This window comes from Phalacrocorax carbo, chromosome 1 (assembly GCF_963921805.1).
Source record: "Phalacrocorax carbo chromosome 1, bPhaCar2.1, whole genome shotgun sequence".
Lineage (NCBI taxonomy): Eukaryota > Metazoa > Chordata > Aves > Suliformes > Phalacrocoracidae > Phalacrocorax > Phalacrocorax carbo.
In genome coordinates, this window is record NC_087513.1 from 91,429,306 (window position 1) to 91,442,584 (window position 13,279).

The 13,279-nt window shown below is 40.1% G+C and overlaps 1 protein-coding gene across 3 annotated transcripts in view; it reads left to right on the forward strand.

The window, feature by feature from the left end:
- Nucleotides 1-13,279, forward strand: part of ZBTB20 (zinc finger and BTB domain containing 20) — a 465,440-nt gene that overhangs the window by 97,784 nt on the left and 354,377 nt on the right. For all 3 annotated transcript variants that reach the window (XM_064466348.1, XM_064466339.1, XM_064466328.1), the window contains exon 3: nt 386-507. The gene's annotated coding sequence lies outside the window, so the exon portion shown is untranslated. The remainder of the gene's footprint in view (nt 1-385; nt 508-13,279) is intronic.

The window sequence follows — 13,279 nt, forward strand, 5'->3', positions numbered from 1 at the left end:
CTGAGCACAAGTCATTGAGTACGATGCTGGGAAGGGAAGAGTTCAGGAGCGAAGCTGGCAGCAATGCTAAGCAGGCAGTAACAAATGGCAGGCCATTCTGCTCCGCTGAGTTTCGCACGTTTGAGGACACACGGGGATGTGCGGCATGCAGCCTGAAATCATGCTTTTTTTTTTTTTTTCCCCTGCAAGATTTTTGTCAAGTCCACATGGATTAGATTTGCAGCTGTCCTCTGCAATTGGTACTCCCACTGCAAAGCCTTTGGAGAAAAACCTTTTGCTTCTGTATCATGCTTTTGGTAGGGCCTGTATTAGAGTTTTGCCAACTGTTTCTAAAGGTTTTTTGCTTCATGAAAGATCTTAAAGATCATTTTTTCTCTTCTTTTAGGGAACTAGAGGGCTTGATACATCCTTTACATCCTGCGTTTACTCTGACCACAGTCCCTCCCTGTTCTCACAAGCGGAGCTCAGCCCTGCTTCCCTTCCTGTTGATTCCCAGTCAGCTACATGGTAAGTTTTCATTATCTCTAGACTCGTTGCCACAAGGCAAAATTCTGGCAGACTCTCTCTAAAATCCATTAGCACTGGGCATTGAGGGCAGAGTACTTCATGCCCATCAAAGATCATTCAGTTGTATTCCAGGCTGACTGCAAGGAAAGGAAGATAGTATTGAATTAGCATTGGAGCTGAACTTCAGCATAGATTGTTATAGGAATAAAATATGAAGTAAAATATGTGACAGAATTAAATCCATCAGTTCTAATAAAGGAAACAGAAGAAAGCAAAGAAATCTTGGACCCTTAAATCCCATTAACCAGGCCAGAGAGAGAATATGTTAAAAGGGAGCTGCACTGTATCTTTCTTCATTGTTTGATGAAATAATCTTTTTCACCCTTTAAGTGGTGTGTTTAAAAATCCTGGTATTTTTGAAACAAAGAGAATACACAGCCACCGAGCTAGCTGGTTTTTATACCTTCCTTTTCTGAGTATTGTCCTTCAGTACAATACAGAGCCATTTCTTTGTTCTCAGAAGCTAGCAGTTAAATTGTATGTAAATGTATGCAAATTAGATGCTGTCTAATAAAGAGAGTCATTAGATGGAAGAAATATTTAGTTTAGGGAGGGGAGAAAAGGAAAGAAAAGAAAGCAGGTGTATTTTGCAATAGAAAAATGTAAGATTGCAAAAACCCCTCAAAGTTTGGGTGAGGGCTTTATGAAAAGCCATTAAAATATTTTCTGAAAGACTTGCCCTACTCGTGGTCTTTTTTCCTGCACTTTTATGTATATGTATGTACACTTCTGTGATCTTAAAACTCACACTAGCTGTGCTATATATACATACTTGAGCAGACATGTAAATATTGTATTAATAAATATTTGATTTCTTTAAATCATATAGCTATGAATTTACACACATGTACCGTGTATTAGGGTGTGTTTTTTGCTTACTGAGTGTATACAGGTGGAATCCATGTGGTAAATTTTATTTTCATGGATTGATTTATTCATCATACACTCTGACTTGGATACCTTCTGCTCACTAAATCATTTTCCTCCATTTTATCAACCCCTTCCTCAACAATTTTAAAGCTTTTTTTTTTCTTCCCATTTTATTTATTCACTAGATGTCGGTGCCAGATATGTTTTCATTCTTTTGCTTGCATTTTCTACCAAGTAATCCCTTTTGAGGTATGTACCTGCTTTAAGCCTGAAGCAGCAGTGACCTTTCTAAACACGATGAAGTCACAGCTTTACTGTCAGGCGTCGGAATGCTAAGATGCTAGGAATGCGAAGCTGTGTGTCCTCCAAAGCTGGGGATTCCACACCTGTGGATGGAGCACTCAGCATCCATCTAGGCTCTGAAAGATTTAAAGTTGATGAACCTTATGTTCTTGCCACTTCTAAGGAGATAAAATTTAAGACTTTAATCTCTCTACTTTAGAATTTGTAGTCCTGCTCTTTCAGCTCTTCTGTTTGGGTGGATTAGTATACATAGATGACATGGCTCAATTATTTTGAAGTCATTGCTGTATTTTGTTTCTGACTATCGGTTATCATGGTTCAGGCAGGTGAACCGATAGCTGTATGTTGACTGGCATATTTTTTCCGTTGCAGTTTTGCAAGCCTGCTATTCTAAAGAAATACATATATATGTGTATAAAATATATGTATATAAAAATAATGTTGTTTAAATATTTACATATAAAGCCAAGGGATTGGCTTCCTTCCCAGAATTACTGGAACTACCTTCCCCAGGAACATTTGGACTTGAAAAATCTCTACAGCAACAGTTTTCTTCTGAAACTAAACAACTTGTGAAATGAGTGACTAGCCCCGCACCCTTTGCTGTGCGTATGGGTTCTTTTGCTTGGCGTCATGGAGAGGCCTCTGTGCATGGGGTAATACATTTCCAGTTAATTACAGTAAGATTCTCTTTCTTTTGGTCTTTCTTTCCCCTCACAGTTTCACATTGGCTTATTTTATGAGAGAGAGTTTATGAGAGAAACTCTAGCACAGTGGGAATATTTTGGTCGTTGGTCTAGGACAGGTCCATGCAATGTGCTGCATCTGGGCCCCGTGCAGTCCGGAGGCAGCAATTGCTGTCTGGACAGCTGCAGGGCAGACGGACTGATCACTCAGAACAAACTGACTCCCCAGTTGCCCAGTGTCCCAACCATACTGGCTGAGCAGTCAGCAGAGAAGCCATAACATGTGTCTGCTACCCAGTGGGAGATGAAGGCAGGGTCATTGTAAGGAGATGGTGGAGGGTTGGTGGTGAATATTTTGTGTGCTCTTGAAGGTATAATAGAAGATGTAAGGTGAAGTTTGCTCTGTGGAGAATACAAGGAAAATCTCACCTACAGTATAAGGATGCTAGAGAGAAATGAGGTATGAACAGTGAGGAGAAACACAGGGTGTAGTGGTGACTAGGAGGGATGAGGCCACATTAGTAAACTGAAAATGTTAGTGGTTTACCTACTCACTTGGGGCACTGCTCTTCTAGGCTGTCTGTTGTTGAATGTCCTAGGAGAACTGAGTCACTAGTGATGCAGACATTTAATGTTGATGTTTTCACACAGTTTGTGATCGAGCTAGGTGTAGCTGCATGGGTTCTTCAGATTTTGGGAGGTGGTTGTTAATCCTGAAACCATAATTGGGAGATTTACACTGGAGGTAGGAAAGGCCAGCGGTCAAAGGAAGTACCCTCCGTCTCTCACATTCTTGAGCAGGGTGCAAAACACACATGCAGACAAGGATGATGCTCAAATGGGGGAAGAGTGAAGCAGGCTTAGGAGCAGGAATCTGATGAATTCCATGTTCTTCTCCAGACTTTCTGTGGTCTGGAGTAATTGTTTAGGGCAGGGGAAAATTCAGTGCCTATGTACTTTTGAGGATATGTATCTTACTACCTTGTCCATCTTGACAATAATGATAATACAGCTTTCCTACCCTCAAAGTGCATTGCAAAGATATATGCATTAAAGGTTGTGGGGCTTCTGTATCCTGTGATAATGAATCCAAAAGCAGTACTGTAGACAGATGTGGGAATCAGACCAGTGGTCCATCTGATCAGGCATCGTCCTATTGAATGTCTTCAGCTGCAGCAGAGGGAGGCACAAGAAATCCTAAGTTGTAATGGTGGAACAGCCACTATTTTCACTAGTGATCTTGAAAGTAAATGAGAAATGTTTTTAACTTGTTTTTCTCAGGAGATTGTGCATCTTTAAAAAAGTAGTTTTAAGAAATAAAATATGCTGCACTAAACTAATCCTAGAGCTATCGTACAGGCATTGGGACTAGCAGCTTTTGCTATTACCTACTGCTTATTATTGTTATTATTATTATTTCTTTTTAATTATGCAAAGTGCTAATCAGTTTGATTATGCACAGTGCTAATCAGGTTAATTATGCAAAGTGCTAATCAGTTGTTCTCTAAGCACACGAGGAGAGCAGAGGTGCTGGCAGTGAATGGTGGTTCTAGATGGGGGTAGTCACGGCAGTCATTCCTTATTAAAAGAGGAGTAGGTGAGATGACAGGGGTTTTTGCTTCCATTAAAAAGTAAATTAAAAAAAAGAGAAAGGCATGAGGGTGATAGTTCTGGTGGGGTAATGTCTTCTTTCACAGCAAGGCAGACTTGTTTTCCAAGCCAGCTCATGCTGTTGGATAATTTCTGTAGGAGTTTGAGTGCACTGATTTGGGCAAACATATTGCAGAGGAGTCTTGTAATGGGTGGGGTACAAGTTGCTCCCACTTGATCAGTCAGGGTGCATAACTAGAAAATCACAAATTAAGGGCAGTTTGCTCAGTCTTACATACAGTCACCTTTTAGGCACCGGTAAGTAGGATGCTAATAATGTAACATAAATGGCAGTTGATCATATGTTTGTATGGTTGAAGGGTATTGCAGGAGCATACAAAACGTGGGTTTTTTTCAGAGTAAGGCACCCTACATTCTTACAGCTTGAAAGGGCATTATCAGTGGAACGTATGTTAGGCTGCATTTCCTCTTCCTCTTCAGTGCTAAATTATAAACTAGAATTTTGTGTTCCTGTGAAACAGGATCTGTTTTCAGTAAGCTATGTTCTTCTGACAATTACTGAAGATTCAGTGTGGCTCTCTTACTGTGCTCTGTGTCTAATATCTAACCAGTATTCCTTATTTGATTATGTTTCAGTGTTGGTGTGGGATACATAAGCATTACTTTTTTCAGTTGGTAATGGAGATGACATTCCCAGAGCAGAGAGATGCTAGCTCGTAAAAGTCTTGGATAAAGGATCTTAAGAGATTTTTGAAGTCATTAAAACAAAAGACTGCTCCTGTATAAGTCCATCAGTACTACAAGGTTACTGCACCCACAATGCAAGAAAAATTTTCCTTGAAAAATTAATCATTGAAGGTGGCTGCTTAGGGGGAGTCATGACAAATTTTCAAGTATATTTAAGGTGGGAGGTAAAGCAAAGCATTGGTAATTTATGGCTTAAACCAGAGCCTGAAAATTAATGCTATCGCCTTCTTGGCTTTGTGACTGCTCCGCAAGATGCCGACCCTCAAAACAAGTTTACTGCCAGATGTGTGGTCACAAATACTCATCTGTTCTCATAAATTCATTTTGGTGTTAGAAACCTAAACATATCAGGCAGCATCAAGTCTAGTGCCTTAGCGCTGGAGGAGGGAAGTATATGATGGAAATACTCTAAGCGAGGGGGAGATACACCAGGGTCCTGAGACTTCAGACGCTTTCCTGCCTGATCAGAATCCTCTGAATTGAATGCACAGTTTCCCATAAACTGATGGTGAATCAGGTCGCTGCTAGCTCTAAGTGCTACTCCAGATCAACTGTTTGCCTCAGATCTGAATTTGACTTGAAGTAGTCCATTCCACAAGCAGACTATTTCCATAGATTTACTATTTGCTTTCATTTATTGTCAGTGGCTCCAGTGCCTGTGTGCTCCTCTCCTCCCTCGTCCATTCTTTCATGAGACACAACAGGAGAGTGAGTATGCTCTACCAGAACAGGGGGAGAAACTCTGACTTCTTCATGTGATCTGTTGGCATCACCCAGCCTTGCAGGAGCAGATGCTTACTTAGATGGCTGTACTGACAGAAAAGCAGCAGTCACACATCTTTTGTATTATTTCTCTGCCTTTTGGAGACCAGGCATATTATATCAGAAGGGAATTAGTTTTAAAGTTATTGTGATGCTGTAGTATCTTTGCTATCGTCAAAAACTTTTCAAACTGGAGTCTCATCCTTTGGAAAGAAAACTCCGAAGTTTTTGTGTTAGTATGAGTATTTCCCCTAGTCTCCTGTCCCTTGCCAGTTCAAAAGCTGTTGTATAGTTGGAGGACCCTTGAAAGGCCAATAGCATAAACCACACATCTTAGTATTTTGCATGTTACAAATTAAAATCTACCTGAGGCATAATCATAACCTCTATTGAATTTCACCATCTCAGGTAGCTGGCCTTCTGAGGACGCGGGGAGCTAGAAAATCAGAAAACTTGTATTTTGCGCCTGTTTCTACTGCTTTCTTTGTAACCCTGCTAAATTGCATTACCTTGCTCTGCTGTATTTTTTTGACAGTGAAGTATGGATAATGATATGGACCTAATGCAGGGGGGTAGGGGAAGGGATGTAAGGTCAACGTATTTTTTTGCAAAGGGCTTTGATATCTCTGGATTAAAGGCGTTATAGAAGTGCAGTGTATTATGATGAGTTATCTGTGTAATTAAGGAGCATCAGCAAATCTTATGATCTTGTGTAAATTAGTGCAAGATAGCACCAAAATAGCTTGAGTATTCCTAAAAAGTGAAATAAGTGGATGGAGAAAACTCAGTTACCTTGGCTTTAAAGTAATGGGTTAGCAACAGATGAAGAAACCCCAGTAAAGGAATCTCTGCCTCCTGAGGTTTAAGCAGCAGGTTTTAAGTGAACTGAGAATTCATTTGCTTGTACGGCAGCAAGTCATTGCTGTAAAACTCCTTTTGCATCATCTTGAGGACATATTCTAAAGAGGTGCAGGCTAACTGCTACTCAGCTCTGTATAAGCTGAGTCTGCTCATTGGCATTCACAGAACTGGGAGCTGGTGGGGGATTAATAACAAAAAAGATTTTAAAACGTTCAGACTGACCTTTCAAAGTTACTGACCTGCATTCAGGTTACAAACACACAACAGTTTTCTCTTGAGCTGCAAAGACTCTAAATGTTAAATCAGTAACTCGATCAGGCTAGCAGCCCTTCTCTCTGTTCGCTCGTGCCCAGCTGCCATGCCTGGAGTAAAGGAACAAGAAAACTATCTAAACACATCCATATCTTACTGTGACACAAGTACTTGGAAGAAGCCCCACTGACATAAACTAACACAAAGTGACACTTTGTTTAAAAAGTTGTTTTGAATGTCTTCTCCCATTGATCTTCTGCAAGGGAGATAAATAAACACTGTGTGTGGTGCAGCCAGGCTGAGTATTTTTGCTCCTACAAGTGTTTATACATTCTCTGGTGGTTGTTTGTATTGCTGTTTGTTGACTGTAAATTCCAGACCTGTAAGTTTGTAATGTATACATTTGCAGGAGCAGTGCAGTTTTGGGAGTACGGTCAGGGTAGTGCTTTTTATGAACACAACCAGATGAATAGTGGGTGGGTATTTTCTTCTCCTTCCAGCATAGTGAATTAGTCTTTGTGCTCCCAGTGAAAGAGAGGGCTGCGGTGGCAGGAGCTTTAGTTAAGCAGGACCTTCTGTGCTCAGATTAATGCAGGTAGGTGCATGAGGAAAGCCATGTAGGATTTGTCTGGTAGGAATCAAGTTAGTTTAGCTTTTCATCTATTTAAGAAACAGATCTGTTGACTCTCAGTTTGTTCAGTGGTGATGAGGAGGATGTGTGCTTCCTCTTGTGAGGAAATGACTGAAGTTGTTACAGGAGACAAAATTCCTGATGGCAGAGACTTCTCCTGCCCCTCTGTTCCTGTTTCACAGTTCTCTCCTTTATCTTTAAACAAAATCTTGCCTTTTCCATTTACTGTGTCTATCAGCATCTCAGTCTCTAGGACAGTGGGATTGTGTAGATGTCTTTGGGAATTGATGCAGGGACTTCTTTGTCCACCAAACTGAATGGACGTAGCTTCCTGAACATATCACATGTAGGAAGAGTTCAGCTTAATCAGTCACCATTTCTCCTATTAGGTGGAGTTTTCCTTGAACCTGTGCTTCAGTCATGTTTGTGCAAGTTAAAATTACATGCTTGTGATGTTCTGAATTGTTTAAAGCCTGCCTAGTGTTTTCCTTTTTGCGCTCTCATGCACATTATCTCCATTTATTAGAAGCAGGTTTTGCTGTTTGTTACTGCTACAACAACCTGTCTCACTTGCTTATAGGTTTTACTGAATTTTAATAATTTCTAGTTAGCTTTATTAGCTTTAAACATAATTTTGGGGGAGAGCTTCTTCTGCTATGAATGTGCTGTTTTCAGATCTGATGCTAGAGGAAAGTATTTGGGTTTGCCCATGCTAAAGTATTGTGATAGCATCTTCTAAGAGTTCTTGTGCCTTCATGGTTTGGCATGATGCTTTGAAAAAAATCAGCTGAATGACCTTTGTGGGGTAGGGAGGTATTTTGTCCTTTTCTTCTGGACACTTGGGCATCTTGCCACTCTAACAATAGCTGCTCCAAGAAAATAAGGAGGACCTACTACCATTATCAGCTGCTTAACTCAAGAGGCAGAGGTCTGTCTGATGGGCCTGAAGGCTGCCATACTGTTGATGACCACAAAGCACTGATATGTTGGTGTGTAGCAGATTTTCTTTTTCACTTGGCTATTTGAAAATCCAGAAAATTAACTACACTAAAAAAGGTGAAAGAATATTTCACTTATCTAAAGTCAAATCTGTGAATACTAGAATTAAAGTTGACAGAGCAGCCTTAATTTAACTTCCCTGTACTTTCCCAGTTTTTAATTATGTGATCACATGCTGTTTTCTGTGGGAACCAGTCGTCTTGTAGTACCTGGACTGGTCTGAGGTTGAATGGAAGTTCTTTAGTAAGTGGCTGTTTTCTATAAGATCAATTGCCTCACTTATTGCAAACACTGGAGAATGTTTAATAAGTGAGGCAGGAGATAGCAGAAAAAGAAAGGGTGCTCTTATTCTCAAGATTACGGTGAGAGCATGCATGTGCTTAAAGCAAAAAATGTGTTTGAATTGAGTTGCTTGTAAAATCAGACATCTTTAAGTGGGTTACAAAGAAAGCTAGTATTTCTGCTTTCTCTTACCAGTTCACTTATTCCTTTTAACACTTCACTATTTCTATCCTTCTAAAGCATTCTATTAATTTTCCTTTAAAGAGAAAAAGAAGTCAATACCAGTAGTAACAGCCTGCCCTGCTCTTCCCTTCTTTCTCATTGCTTTCCTGGTATAAAAAAGACTACTTTTTTTTTCTCCCCATAAAATAGCAATTTCCGGGATTTTGACTTTCTGTTGGTAGGAAGTGCACTTTGTTCCACACTATTCACTGACAAAAGTGCACACAACTCTTCCTGATGCTATGACAGTTTAGTTGGAGATGCTGCTCTAAGTAGAATGTGTCTGTCTGTAGCCAGGTCCGTTTTTTCTAAGCAGTGGGAATTCAGCTGTTTTCTCGTGAATTCTTCTTTTTATATTTTATTACTATGAAGAGAACACAAAGAGTGCTTGTTTCTTTCTTTCTTTCTCTCTCTCTTCCCCCCCCCCCCCCTCCAGTTGACACAATCAGTATTATTTGAAGGAAAAAATTACACACAGAATGGGAAATAGGGTGGGAAAATGTAATAGGATCTGCAAATCTTTTCTGTCTTGTCTGAGTAAATGAGAGCTGATGAGAGATGCAGCACAATGAGGGTTAGGGAACGCTAGCTGAACTGGTATATAAAGATTGTTTCATTTTGCTTCATTTCATTTTACTGGATTGAATTTGAAAGGGAAAATTGCCGTGGACATGAAAGTTTGCTGTGGAAACACCTTGGGTTGCTGTACTCTTGATGTGAACCTGGGCAAACATAGAAAGGAACATTAAATAAAGTGGTGTATGAATTGTGTAGGTGTGCTTCTGAAGCTACTTTTCAAAAAGTGCCCTTTGAGAAAGAGTGGACCTGCTTCTAGGGCTATTCTGCTTCTGGTTTTGATCTCTTTTATTGTCCACTTAGGTTACCAGTTTGGGAAAGGTGTCATTGTGGGGGATTTTCTGGTTTGGTTTTTTTGGTGCTGTTGGTGTTGGGGGTGTTTTGCGTTTTTGTTTGTTTGTTTTTTGAGTCAAAACCATACTGATTTTCAGGTGTATGCTTTGCAGGATTATGTGGCAACATTACTTTTGCATGCAGACTTTCAATAAGACTGGAAGGAGATTATTTCTTCACCACCCTAAAGATTCATTTCACCTTTTCAAACAAGCGTAATACGGGTTAGGACAGAACTTAGGGGAACTTGGACCTAGGTAGGATACTACTACAGCAATGTACTTATCAGTAGACAATTTTACCTTGCGTGTTACAAGCTGTAGTACTTTTATCCACCTGGAGTGGCTGCCCATCATTTGCTGAAAGGAGGAGTGTAGTTAAAATCAGGTGTGAGTCAGTTTTATCTGAAAAGTTGTTTTTTGCAAATTATTATGCTACCTAAGGCATGGATAATTCCCCAAAAATGGGGAAGATTAAAAAAAAAAAATATTGTATTTTTTCCTAAGTCAAAGTCAGTCATGGGGGTCTGAAATACTGCAGCATGGACAGCAAACATTCCTGCATAAAATCTCTGATAACACAGATTATAAGATTTGAGACTCCTATAGGGGCAACTACTCTTGGGAGATATTTTTGATGGTAAAACATACAAAGATTAAACTTTTTTCTAATCTAATTAAGCAAATTGTAATTGTCAGAAGTAAGATTCAACATCCTGTCTTCAGAGTCCAGCTGGTGTGATCCCAAGGCAGTTTCATGTCATGAGCAGATTTAAGAGTCTTCCCTTGGAAAAGTTTTCTAACTTCTCAGTTTTTATGAGGCACATGCTTGGCAAGCATTTACCTGTCAAGCAGTTTGCTTTGTACGCTCATTCCCTTATCAAAGTCCCTGAGACTGAAGAGGCTGGGGTAGGGCTGGTGAGCACGGGAAGAGAAACGAAGGCGAATGCTCTTGCTTTTCTCCAACCAAAAGGATGGTTTAATGGCATTGTGTAATACAGCTGTTCTGCCACGCTGAGGGCAAGGGAGCGATTGGGTAATTTCTTAATCCCTGCTCTCAGTCCCACTGTTGCTGGAGAACACCTCATCTTATTAATGGAGACCTGGCAAGTGTAAGGGTATCCGTAGGGAACTTACTGCCTCCGGATGTGACTCATTTCAAGGAGCATCTCTTGACCTCAGTATCTAAAATCTGGCTGTCACTAAGTGCCATGGATTCATGTTGCTAGTTTAAACACAACCCATTTTTTCCCTGGCTGTGGTTTTGGAGGTGGAAAGGTTCCTCACTTTGGTTTTTTCCCCAGGTAGCCTCTATAGGCTCAGGGAGGCAAATCATGAGTAACAGAAGAAAAGTGAAGAAAACAAAAGTTCTTCCCCATTTAGGTTTGGGTAGCCTGTGGAAGAGGGAGGCAATGCTCCCAGTATGATGAATAGATGTAATGGCTACACAGCACGAAGAACAGATCTGAGAAGTTAAAAGCTGGTTGAAATTGAAGATGGGTTGGGGTTTTTGGGGGTGGGGTAAGGAAGAATGCTGTACAGCAACCAATCTTTTCTGCAAATTATTTTAGTCTAAGTCTCTGTGCTCTTCAGTCTGAATAGCTATTCTATCTCGTATACAACAGTAATTCAAGGAATATTCTTTTTAGCAGAAAAACACACAAATTTTTGCTGCTTGACATGTGAAATACTTGTACTAGTAAATTCCACAGACAGCTTCTTCCCCCCAATATTGTTTTGTCTGATTATACAACCTTGAAAGTTTAAAATTGACTGGTTTACTGTAAGAAGCATTAAGTAAATGCAATCTCTCTATTTTTAATAACAGTAGCTCAAATTTCATGTGAGATCACACTAGTCCTCCAGTGTAATTAAGTTTATGGTTTTCTTATGCACTTCAAATGCCTGTGATGTGCAGTTAATAGTATTTTTCAGACAAGTATTAGGACACCTCGGCAGTGATGCCAATGTAGGCTGGTGTCTATCAGCAGTGCAGACACCACAAAGTAATGGAAATTGCAAGACACTCTGCTATAATTTGTCTAAAAATATGCATGACAGCAAAGCTTTTTTACCTGAGTTTAGAAAGTGATGAGGCTCTGAATTAGAGTGAAACTTCATAAATGAATTGGGCATGAAACAATAATTTTAAGTTTGGCTCTAAGTTCAGTGTGTATTGAGAGCGAAGTATGGCTGAATATTGGAGATCATCTTCATCTTCGATCTTATATCATGACTATACCTTGAGTCTGGTTTCCGCTACATAAATTTTAACTGTAAGCTGATATAAGGCTGCATAGGGAGTTTTGGAGAAAAGCTTTGGATGAACTTTTCATCTGTATACACACGCACAGAGACATGGGTTTGTTTGGGCTTTTTTGTTTAAAGGAATTGTGGTTTTTCCATACAAGAGTATACTTTTTTTTTCCAATGAGAGAAAATTATACTAAAGATGCTTAAGAATTCCAGTGAAATGGCCTGAGATTATTGACACAAAATATATCATTGAATTTAAACTGGTGGAAATTTTTGTTTATTTCAAAGTTGTTTTGATTTTCAAATATTTTGAAGATAAAGGCCAAAACTTTAAATTCATGAGGAGGAGGAATGTTTCTGACTTGGGTCCGTCAAACACGCTTGTTGACCACTAGAAGTTACAATTATACTTAGCTAGGTTTGGATGTAGAGCTGGATCTGCGTTTGCAGTGTGTGTCACAGCTTTGTAAATCAGAACAAGATCTGATTATTCTGGTATATTGGAATGTCTGGGCCTAAGCCTGCAGCGTCAAGATTTTGGGAGTCTTGAGATTCAGCTTGGTTCTGCATAGAAGTGTTGGAATTAAGCCCCTAATCCCTTTCTAGAACAATTGCCTCTGATGTGATAGGGCTATCAGAAGTATCAACGGTAATGGTACAGTTCTCACTCATCAAAAAAACCTCTCCTCTATAAAGCTGAAGTACAGCTTGCTTTGTGTAAGTATTTAGGGACACAGTAAAGACCAATAGGTAATATGTGGAGCAACTTCTCAGTAGCCTTCTTTCCAGCTCACAAGCCAACCCCTATGCAGTGTTTAGCCATGTTGTGGGGGACAGCAGACCTGGAAAATCTCTGGCAGGTAGCCGTTGCCTTCCTTTCTTAAAAGAGCACATGCAAATGCTAACCAACTGTTTTATGTTTGTGCAAATTTTTGCCCATGCAAATTTAGGCTGCAGGTTTCCTTGTTACACACAGAGAGGTTGGAATATCTTTTTGAGTGGGAGATAATAACAAGGATAGTCCAGCAGCACCGTCTTTTTCCTGTTTTCTCCTTAATCAAATGAGCATCATGCAGACTTCAGCAAGACTGCTGCATCAGTGAGGACTACAGGGCTTGGTCCCACGGGTACTAACTTGTATCAATCCTACAGTGAGCTTTCTTTGCCTGTTCTCTGCCTCTCAGGGGACTGATGGGGGCAGGAGGTGGAGCAGTTGGGACAGGCCGTGGGAGAACCTGCCGTGGCATCAACTGTCCCTTGCTGGCTGGGAACTGCTAGTTGACATTCGAGAGAACATGCTTTATATGAGAAAGTGACGAGCG